The sequence below is a fragment of the Chiloscyllium plagiosum genome, chromosome 39, assembly GCF_004010195.1.
Source record: "Chiloscyllium plagiosum isolate BGI_BamShark_2017 chromosome 39, ASM401019v2, whole genome shotgun sequence".
In the NCBI taxonomy this organism is placed as follows: Eukaryota; Metazoa; Chordata; class Chondrichthyes; order Orectolobiformes; family Hemiscylliidae; genus Chiloscyllium; species Chiloscyllium plagiosum.
Genome location: NC_057748.1, coordinates 13,260,979 through 13,273,133, shown reverse-complemented (window position 1 = coordinate 13,273,133; position 12,155 = coordinate 13,260,979).

Here is a 12,155-nt window from a genome sequence, read left to right as displayed (position 1 = left end):
CTAATGACTATTGTCAGCATATATCTTCTTGTAGAATGACGTATGCCAGTTCCCCATCTTCCCCACATTATTGATTGTACAAATTCAGATGATCTGGAGATTTTCACAATTCTCCTGAAATGTGTTTTCTTCCTGATTTTTAAGACTGGTATTTTGTTGGGTAGTAGGTATGTTTCTTTCAGTGTAGCAGCCAGGAAACATTCACTGAAGCTTCCAACTCTGTGGAGATGTGGAGCTTCTGATGTTACCCAAAGGCCCCAATCTGTGAGAGCTGGCATCTCCCATTCAGGCTGTGTTTAAAAACACCCAAGGCCTGCCAAGCTGTTTACTCCAGTGGTCTTCAGTAGCCAGCTCGGCGCCTCCTGTTCAGTCCCTCCCTTAAAGGAAACCAGGACAAAATAATCTCTTAAAGTTCCAACATCATCACTGTAGTCACAGCTTTGCACCTCAGTGACAGTATAAAATAAACATTTATTTCTAGCGTCATTAACCTAAGGGGATTTTGCTATTTGTTTAGGTTCTGTCATGAGTTTGTGGAGACTTGTTCAAGGTTCCCTCAGTTATCCCTTGACCAGCTGTACCTTGACCATTTCCTGTTTAACTGTTTCCAGGTTTACAATGAGATTGAGGTTAATGCTTGCCTTTCCTCTCATGATTGATAAATCACAGTTGCGGTACGGTGGCTCAGTGGTTAACACAGCTGCCTCTCAGTGCCAGGGACCTGGGTTCGATTCCATCCACAGGCAACTCTCTCTGTGGGAGTTTGCACATTCTCCCCGTGTCTCTGTGGGTTTCCTCCGGGTGCTCCAGTTTCCTCCCACCATCCAAAGATGGTTAGGTGGATTGGCCGTTGCTAAGTTGCTCCATAGTGTCTAGGGATGTGCAGGATAGGTGGATGAGCCATGGGGAATGCTGGGTTATAGGGTGGGATGTTCTTCAAAGGTTCAGTGTGGACTTCATAGGTCAAATGGCCTACTTCCACACTGTAGGGATTCTATGAAACATTGGTTTTCTAGTATTTGGTTAAAGTCATAGAGTTGGAAGTTGCTTACAGCATATATTTCCTATTAAGTATAATGCCCCATAATGATATAGTTGAACCTCTGTCAGCTGTAAACAGCATTTTGTCAAACAAGACCCACTATTTGATAGCATTGTGATTCTCATTCCCAAATCTAAACTGAAATTTGTGAGATGTCAATTTACCTAAATGTCTGAATGTCAAAATGTTTTGGTCTGGATCACTGATTTCCCTGAGGAAAACTTTGTGTTTATTGTACACTGGAGCCTATTCTGCCTTAATTACCTCTTTGAGATGATAGTTCTTTGTTTTCTTGTTTTTCTATGGTTGTGTCCTTCTTTGGCACATTTTCAGCAAGTGACCTATTATTTTGCAATAGTAGCATACTGTTTTAATAGCTTGGCACTATTTATATTTGTGAGGTTTCTTTGCTCCACAAAGTTGACAAAGTCTTGAAGGATCTGGACTTTGTCCTTTCCATTATATTAACTTATCATGTGTCTCTTTTGAGGTTACTTTAAAAAGTGAATAGATTTCTAAAGGCTTCCTATGTTTGAGTTGTACCAGTTATGATTGAGCTGTGTTCTTTTCAGTTTGTTGTTTCACTCGCTATCTGAATGGCAACTTATAGAATCAGGTCTTCTTTGATCTGTAATAAATCTGAGAAAGATTCATCCATAATATCTACAACAAATCGGACTCCAAGAATTTTAATATTTAATCACCCTAATCTCATCTCTCCACAAATCTAAGGAAATTATTATTGAAATAGTCTATGCATTTCCCTGGATGCTAAGATTTTTTCTGTTAAATCTTGCTCTTAAAACAAATGCATTAGTTCTGAAGTTTAAATAATTGAAAAAAAAAGCTTTCATTGCCTTTTTGAATGAATCTTACTCCTCCACATGTATATGCTTAGAAACAAAAACAGAAATTGCTGGAAAAGTTCAGCGGGCCTGGCAACATCTGTTATAAGAAATCAGAGTTAATGTTTTGGGTCCAGTGACCCTCCCTCATTCCTCCACTTCCCGTATATGCCCAATAGTGTACAGAAGTGAATTTACTTGTTCAGTTTTTGACTTAGCATCATATTTAGAGTCTATTCTACACCATGAGAATTTTTTTTCTCTAAATGTAAAAGTTTGTGCTTTGGTTCATCCATCTCTGAAATTAAATTATCCTGGTGGCATTATTTCTGCCTATAGCTTCTGAATGTGATTAAGTATTTTATCAGGTTTGAAGATTTTTACTTTGCACTAATGGCAGATGAATGAATGGCTGATCGGGAGAGTTTTCCGACACTCTGCAGCTGTAATGTGATTTCTCTGGCCCCTTGCCCTCAGACGTTGTCAGCTTCACTCTTGGCCCTGTTAATTTTGCTTTATTTTCTGAGTCATGCCTCCTGGTTTCTCTGCACTTATAGCAGCAAACCCAATCTGAGTTTTAACTTTGTCAGCAAATCCTCACCCTTTCAGCCTTTGTACCAGGGATTTTTCATTTTGATTCATTCAGCCTCCATTCACTCACTTGTCAAGCTCAGACGAGGGACTGCTCCCACATGCCACCGTAACACAATGCAGTCTGTACCTCTGCCTTTGAGCTGGAGATTTCCCCTTCTCCAACGAGTCTTTTATAAACTTGTCCTTCCATTCTTTTATGTAGGGGAGGTAACAGCTTGGTGGTATTATCACTGGACTGTTAACCCAGTGACCCAGGTCATGTTCTGGGGACCTGGGTTCAAATCCCACCGTGGTGGAAATTGAAATCAATAAAAATCAGGAATTAAAAGTCTTATGGTAACCATGAAATGATTGTTGGAAAAACACATGTAGTTCACCAATGCCCTTCAGGGAAGGAAACTGTCATCCTTACCCAGTCTGGCCTACATGTGCCTCCAGGCCCATAGCAATGTGGTTGACTCTTAACTGCATTCTGGGCAATTAGGGATGGACAATAAATGCTGACCTGGCTAGCGAATCCCACATCCAATAAGTAAAAAGTAAATAGCTTTGTTGAAGATTTCTCAGTTACTAGAATGCCTGCCTCATTGGGCCGGGTGATGCTAAAATAAACATTCAGATCCCACGCTAACCACCATGGGGGGGTTGTGTGTGTGTATGCATGTGCGTGCATGTGGGTGGGTGTGTGCGCGCGTGTGTGCGTGTGTGTATGCAAGTGTGGGTGTGTGTGCGTGTGTGTGTGTGCATGTGGTGGTGTGTGTATGCGTGTGCGTGCATGTGGAGGGATGTGTCTGTGTGTGTGCATGTCGAGAATATAATTCCTCCATCTCACAGCTGTTCACAGCATATATTTGTTGCAGGATAACTCAGCATCATCCTACATAACAAAAGCAAATTATTGTGTGAACTGCTAAAAAATGATTTAATATCAAATAAAATGATTTAATATATAATATATATGTGCAAATATATCATACAAAATTGAATAGGAAATTACTTAATTTGACTTGGGGAGACTATGATCAATGTACTCGAGTTAAAGACCTATGTATGACTAAATGGGCTTTGATGGATAGTTTACATGTCTATTCTGCATATAGAATGAAGATTTCAAGCAGCTTTGAAATAATGAAGGCCACATTTATACTTTGTTTTCAATAGAGCCCACTCCAACTTCCGAACAGATGTTGAACAGAAGAGATTGTATTGGTGATGGGAAAAAAGACCCGGGGAGCAACAAATCATACACTGACATTTGCATGCACTTAAAGGAACAAACAGGTGAAGTGTGAACATTGAACCTTATTATGTATCATGTCAAAAAGTTAATTTTAATATTTCAATCTTAATCATTTGCATATAAACCCCTTGAGAGAATTATGATTTGTCTGCCTAGATTTTTTTCTGAATTTCTCTTCTAGTCTGATCTTGAGTAATGATACTAGATAGTATTGGATTAAGCCACACAAAACAGATTTGGTTTCCAGCATGTATCAGGTGAACTTGCTGATTTAAGTCAGGATGTAAACTGACATGATGTAATTACTGTGCAAGCCATTGGACTACAGATGGGAGAAAGTCAGGAGCTGTTATACCTGCTACTGATCACTATCCAGTGATTCCCAAAGGAACAGAAGTGCATGTGGAATTTCTGTTATTCATTCATGGGATATGGGTGTTTGTGGAGTAAGGCCAGCATTGTTTGCCCATCCCTAATTGTTGTTAAGTAAGCTCACTTCTGGAACCATTACACTTTGTATGCTGAAGGTACTCTCAGAGCACTCTCAGGAGGAATTCCAGGATTTTGACCTTGTGACAATGAAGGTAGGGAGAAATTTGCCAACTTAGGCTATGTGACTTGGAGGGAATCTTGTATCTGTCGGTACACCTATTCATTGCTAAAAATAACACAACACTAGGTCATAGTCCAACAGGTTTATTTGGAAGCACTAGCTTTCAGAGTGCTGCTCCTTCATCAGGTGTTTGTGGCGAATAAGATTGTAAGACAGAATTTATAGCAAAAGTTTACAGTGTGATGTAACTGAAATTATATATTGAAAAAGATGCAGATTGTTTGCTAAGTCTCTCATCTTTTAGAATGACCATGTTGATTTCAGTTCTTTCATATGAAAATCACAAAACATTTTTTAAAAAGTTGCATTCTCAAGTGAACTTGAACAATTGGTGTCATGTTAGCCCAGATTATGTATTGAAAGTGTTAGCTCTCTGTGTGAGGCTGTCTGTGCCACAATGGTCAGACTGATTCTAATCTAAAAAACGGATTTACAGAATCTTACATGGATTCATGCAGTTTTTCAGGAAAATAAAATGTAATTCTGCAAGTACAAATTGGTGTGTGTGCGGGGCGTGTGTGTGTGTGCATGTGGGTGGGTGTGTGCATGTGGGGGTGTGTGTGTAGGGTGTGTGTGTATGTGAGTCCTTTCAAACCTTGAAATGGTGTGAATGAGGATTGCCACCTTTCTGGTCTAACTAGAGGAATCTTTTCAAGAAAATAGTACAGTAAGTTCTGCTATAACACGTCTTTCAGTTAATGCAAATTGTCTGTAACACAATTGGGTGAATGGGGAATGCTGTTTCTAAAGCATGAACTTTTAAAGTATGTGTCGGCTATAACACGATTGGATTGCCAACACTATATATTATTTGTATTGTATGGGGTTGCACAGGAATGCAACCAACATATTCTGGAAGAACTGACTGTATTTACAGATAACATGGAGATGGCCCACATTAGAATAGAGCCATAGATCTGCCCTCCATCTACACTTAATCTTGAATCACAATGGGTGGCACTTATTTCACTCTGATGTGTAATAACTCTTCCAGATCTGCAAAATCATCATTGTCTTGTGAGACCATAGGGCTGCTTTTCTCTTAGAGAGAGATGACTGGTGGTAGGTTAACCTGAGGGTCATCACACCTTAGGAGAGGTTTAGAAAGTTAGTCCTTCATTCTAACCTTAGCCAATGCAGGAACTGAACCCACACTTTTGGCGTCACCCTATATAATAAAGTAACCAGCTCGCCAACTGAGCTAACTGAACAGCAGCACCAACAGCTGCAATTTCCGAAATGAAAAACAGTGGGGAGAATACAGCCCTCATCATGAAGATGGAGATGTACAAAAGGGGAACTAGTAACCTCATGAGCAAGATAAATTAAAGGCTAAGGTACAAAGTGCTCAATAAAGTAGTGGGAGGAGGTTAGTGTGAAACATAAACACTAGCATTGATATTTTGGCATGCATGAACATCTACTGATTGTAACAATCAAAGTAATTCCTCAGGGACCTTGTTGCCTGTCAGAGGATTATAAGGTACAATATATCAGGGACACATTCAACGCAAATACTAGTCTCTCATACTGAGGCGCAGATGCTTGGTACTTACACAGTAAACCCTGCAAGACAAACTGCTCCACAGTTTGCAGCAATAAATTATACCAGTGTTTCACTGTTTTGTGGTCATGGCTGTTGGGATCATTTCCAAGTGAAATTTATGCTGTGCGTCTGAAATTGCAGGTGAGGGGGGAGGTGGGGAAGAGCAATGAAAGTTAGATCGGTGCATACTGTCCCAAATCAATCAACGTGAAGTTCAATTTGGAATTCAAAATGGCGGTCCTCAGTGCTACAGAGCAGACTAAGTCATGGTGCAATAGAACTCACAGTAGAAGAGTGACTTGATGAGACCTGGATGTCATTTCCGGGTGAAGCTATTGTTATTTACAGTGACATACGCTGTTCCTTCAACTCCATACGTCAGCTGTCAACTGGGAAATGATTGCTAATATTTTTGTGATGATACAGATGAAGAAGAATAACATAAATTCAATGCCTGCGAGGTTCATTAAAAGGTATGTTGGTACATGAGATTAATTGTTATGGTAATATTAGATAAAATATTATTACAGAAATTATTATGTGTAATTTATGTCTGTACATCTATGGTAGTCAAAGAGTGTGGTGCTGGAAAAGCACAGCCAGTCCGGTACATGAGATTAATTGTTATGGTAATATTAGATAAAATATTATTACAGAAATTATTATGTGTAATTTATGTCTGTATGTGTATATCTATGGTAGTCAAAGAGTGTGCTGGAAAAGCACAGCCAGTCCAGCAGCATCTGAGGAGCAGGAGAGTCGAGGTTTCGGGCATAAGCCCATCACCATTCTTGATAACAAAGAACAAAGAAAAATTTACAGACCAGAAACAGGCCCTTCGGCCCTCCAAGCCTGAGCCGATCCATATGTACTGTCTAAACCTGTCGCCCAATTCCTAAGCATTTGTATCCCTCTGCTCCCCACCTTCTCATGCATCTGTCCAGACGCATCTTAAATGAATCTACAGTGCCTGCCTCGACTACCTCTGCTGGCAATGCGTTCCAGGCACCTACCACCCTCTGTGTAAAGTACTTGCCGCGTGTATCCCCCTTAAACTTTTCATTTATGCCTGAAACGTCGATTCTCCTGCTCCTCGGATGCTGCCTGACCTGCTGTGCTTTTCCAGCACCTCACTCTTCGACTCTGATCTCGAGCACCTGCAGTCCTCACTTTCTCCTCCATCTGTAGTAGATCAGGCTGAGCCAGGATATAAATGATAATGTATTAATTAACACGATAATAAGCCATTGAGAGTCAGCCAGGATTTATGCAGTGGCGATCTACATGTTAAATATGATCGGTGTAAATGGATCACTTAACTTCTTTAATGACTTAATCATTCCATACCTGCTTATTCTTACACAAGCCACTTCCTGTAAATAGATATATCTCACCAATTTCCCAGCTACTGGCTTCAGCAAGTGCTGCAGTTGCTTAGATTGACTTTAGTAGACACGATCTCAGAATAAAGGGCAGGTCATTTAAGGTTGAGATAAGGAGGAATCTTTTCATTCAGAGAATGTTGCATCTTTGGAATTCTCAGGCCTCTAGATTTTCAGTGATTATGTAAGTTCATGACAGCGGTGATGGTTTTTCTAGTCCCTGAGATATCAAGATATGGGCATAGGGTGGCAACATAGTTCTCAGTTGGTTGACCATCCATGGTCTATAATGGAGGAGCAGGTTCAAGGGTCTGCATGGGGTTTATTCCTGGCATGGCCCAGTTGATGAAGGGAGAGGCTAAATTCAGTGCAGATTGGCTAAAGTGAAGTCATAAGGATATATGGGAATTGGAAGAAGATCAGACCACAATTTTTGAGAGCATCCTGCTGAGGTAATTTCTCAAACCCAACCTTTGGGTTGATGAATCCTACCTGACTTTCTATTGAAGCCGGGTCTGTTTCAGCGGACAGGAGTAGGTTTGCTTGCTTGTTCCCAATCATCCATTCTCCCTCAATCAATTGGTGTCATAAATGGATTTCCGGTCATGTTCCCCTTGGCCGTTATGGGCCTGACATTGGGAGCAGGAAACCACAACGATGATTGCAGTTCAAACACAGTGTTAAGGCTTCCCGAGAATGAAAAGCACCATCTCAGCAAACCACAGCATGGTTGTAGTATGAAAGGAGATCAGTTAGCTCATAGTGTATGCACTGGCTCTCTCACTTTGTATCACCACCCCACCAGACCTCACAGTCTTCCTTTTCCAGCAATGACAGGACCATAGAATATAGGAGCAGAATTAGGTCATTCAGCCCATTGGGTCTGGTTCATCATTCAATGATTGCAGGTAGATTTCTCAACCCAATTCTCCTGCCCCTTCCCCTTTATCATGATTAGATTGACAATCAAGAAGCTAGCTATCTCTGTCACACAGATACTCAGTCACTTGGCCTCCACAGCCCTCTCAGGCAATGAGTTCCACAGATTCCCCACCCTCTGGGTGAAGAAGTTACCCTTCATCTCAGTTCAAAAGGATCATCCCTTCACTCCAAGGCTGTCCTCTCTCTCCTATTGGTGAAAACATCTTCTCCACCTCCGCTCCATATAGATCACATCTACTGCTCTGCCCTCATCAATCATCTTTGTTACTTCTTCAAAAAACTCAATCAAGTTTGTGAGACATGATTCCCCATACATAAAGCCATGTTGACCATCCCTAATCAGTCCTTGCCTTTCCAAATACATGTACATCCTGTCCCTCAGGATTCCCTCCAACAACTTGCCCACCACCGATATCAGGCTCACTGGTTTATAGTTTGCTGGTTTTTCCTTACCACCTTTCTTAAACAGTGGTGTCCCTGGATGCTGTGCCACTGAACCACAATGCTGACCTAAGATGTGGCCTATTCAGATTTCTAAAAATCTCCTCTGTTCCCACTTTCGTATTGGAGTGTGAAATATAGTATATGGCATCAAGCTAGAAGCCAGTTTTTCATCTCTCCAATTGATTGACACCAATGGCAATGCAATACTGGGAGCTTTGCCACCTTGGTCGCCATTTGACTCACACACTTTGACATACTCCCAATTGGCGGAATGGAATATGACATGCCTCACTGGGTCAGTGCGCTAAAAATTACACCCTGCTATCCCCAGAGACATCACAGAATTTGAAGACCTTTGTACAAGAGGTTGGGGAAATGGCAGGAGATCATTATGAAGTGATAATACATGTTTGAATGGCGAGTGAAGAAGAATTAGGATGAATAGCCTCCTCCCATGCCATAATAAAATTCTGTGATTTTAAAAAGTATACAACTTTCCCCAATTTACCTTGGGAAGGACTTATTAACCTTGGAGTGAGTACAACATAGATTTATGAGAATGATACTGGGACTTCAAAGGGGTAAGTTATGAGAAGAGATTATACAAAGTGGGACAACTTTCTCTTAAATTCAGGAGGTTAAGCGGTGATCTGATTGAAGTCTTCAAGATATTATAAGGAAAAAAAGCAGGGGAGGTAAATATGTATTATTTCCATCTGTTGGGGATTCTCAAATTAGGGGATACAATCTGAGATTTAGGGTCAGATTGTTGGGAGAGATGTTAGGAAGCACTTCTGCAGGTAATTGCCTTTATTTAAGTTTAAGACCTTACTTCAGGCCCATATCTCTCACTCTCAAACTGAATGTGAACTTCAACCATGTAGTAATCACTGCTGACTGAAAACAAAAAAAAAAATGCTGGTAGATGTTTGGAACTCTCTTCCACAAATGGCAGTGGGCGTTGGATCAGTTGTTGATTTTAAATATGAGATTCATGAATTTCTGTCCAGCAAAAGAATTGAGGAATATGGGCCAAAGGCAGTTACGTGGGGTTAGTTCAACCATGATCTTATTGAATAGAAGAACTGGTCTGAGGGGTTCCTGTACCTATGTCCCAATGATGCAAGTTGACAAAAAACATGCACCAGATTTCTGTACTTAACAAAAACTACCAATTATTACAAATAAATAGACTCCAAGTAGAGGTAAAGAGTGTGAAGTCATCGACATATAACTCTATTAGTTAAAATTCTAATCCTCTTATAAATTCCATTTTATGGCATTGACAGGGAATAAAAACATGGGTTTTATTAACAGAGGGAAAACTGGGAATGTGGTTCAGTCGTCATTGATCACAGGATCTGTTGAGACAGTTCCTGTGTTGATCAGAATGCTGCTTCTCTCTCATCTTGCCCCACTTGCTTCCCCTTGTTTTCAAGAGCTACACGGTGGTTGTTTCACTTATAAGAGGTCTCTGGGATTAAGAATTAAAAGTCACTGTTTGTAGCAACTGCTGAAGGAAAGATGGACTGGTTTTCATCAGCTATAATGTGGTCTTTATTGCAGAGAACATAGAGAGTTCCTAAATTGGTCACAGTTCAAAGGTCTTACTCCATTTTCTTCACAGCTCTAAGTTGGTCATCTTCCTGAAAACCATACACGTAATTGTTGGAAGGCAGAAGATCTTTGTCATCAATAGCTGATTATTAGTCCAAAAGCCAACCTGCTCCTTATTCCTATTTGTACACAACCTTACAACTCCGGTTCATCTGCCACCACTGATACAGCCCACAGCTGTGCAAAGGGTGTTCACAATATGTATCAAGTTATTTCCTTTCAAAACACGCACTGATCTTTGCAATCCCTTGGTTTTTAAACCGTTCTTTTCTCACTGAGTCCACATTTTAAACAAAGAACATAACATAAGAACGAGGAGCAGGAGCAGGCCATCCGGCCCATCGAGCCTGCTCCCCCATTCAATAAGATCATGGCTGGTCTTTTCGTGCACTCAGCTCCACTTACCCGCCCGCTCACCATAACCCTTAATTTCTTTACTGTTCAAAAACATTCAAAGGGGTAACCTCAACTGCTTCACTGGGCAAGGCATTCACAATCCTTTGGGTGAAGAAGTTCCTCCTAAATCTTCTCCCTCCTTATTTTGAGGCTCTGCCTCCTAGTTCTAGATGCCCCCCCAGTGGAAACAACCTCCCTGCTTCTATCTTACCTATTCCCTTCATAATTTTATATCTTTCTACCAGCTCCACCCTCATTCTTCTAAATTCTGATAAGTATAATCCCAAAAGAAAGCACAAAAATAAAGATACAGTCGTTACAAATATGACTCGCATGCAAAAGTTAGAAGTGATGGTGCAGTTGGCCCGTCACACCAGGGGTAGAGAGTTCCTGCAAACATTTAGGCAGCTCTGACTGTTACGTCTTGTCTGCAAACCCTCACGATTAATCTCTTAAAGGTGAGAGGTAAAACGTCAAATCAATATTTACTGTTTGGCTGCTTTTATTTCGGTTTACTCCCAGGTTCTTTCCTCTAATAACACGCAGAGCAAGTGTCAGGTCAAAGGGCAAGCTGAGAAACCGGCAACAGGTCTTTGAGAAGACTCTTTCAATAAGACACACGTGTCCAACATGCAAAGCTGACCTGGTATTAATCATCGCAGTGGATGCAGTAGGTTTATTCCATTAGAACAGGTAATGATTTGTTCCTTCTAATTGATAAAGGCTGCAAGAACGCATGGAACATCTTGGTATTTAAATAGCAGCTTCTGATTTCTAATCAATGAATGAGAAACGTGGGAGTCCAGATCTTCAGAAAATGTTTAAATAATTCAGTAGAGCACGAATTGTGGAAAGGTAGATGAAGGCTGATAATTTGTTGCTACACCAAGCAGTGATTACACACTGCTCGTAAGTTCCCCATATACTGGGGAACTGCAGATTTCATCAAATCCCTCCTGTGTAGGAAGGCACCATTCAGCCCATCAGGTCTGCACTGACCCTCCCATAACCCCACATTGAGTTTTAACCTGGTTAACCAATCTAACCTACACACGACAGGGTGATGTTTTTCAAGAATGACCTATCTCCCTAACCTGCACACCATTGGACTGTGGGATGAAACCCACACAGACACAGGGAGAATGCATAAACTCCATACAGACAGGTGCAAGAGGCTGGAATTGAACCTGGGCCCTGAGTGCTGTGAGGCAGCAGTGCTAGTGACTCAGCTGTCATGCTGCCCTTATGACTCAATTCCCAACTACTCAATAATTAAGTGCAGAAAATGTGTTGCTGGAGGTCAGGCAGCATCCAAGGAGCAGGAGAATCGACGTTTCGGGCCTGAGCCCTTCTTCAGGAATGAGGAAAGTGTGCCAAGCAGGCTAAGATATAAGATAGGGAGGAGGGACTTGGGGGAGGGGCATTGGAAATGCGATAGGTGGAAGGAGGTTAAGGTGAGGGTGATAAGGTGAGGGTGATAGGCTGGAGAGGGGG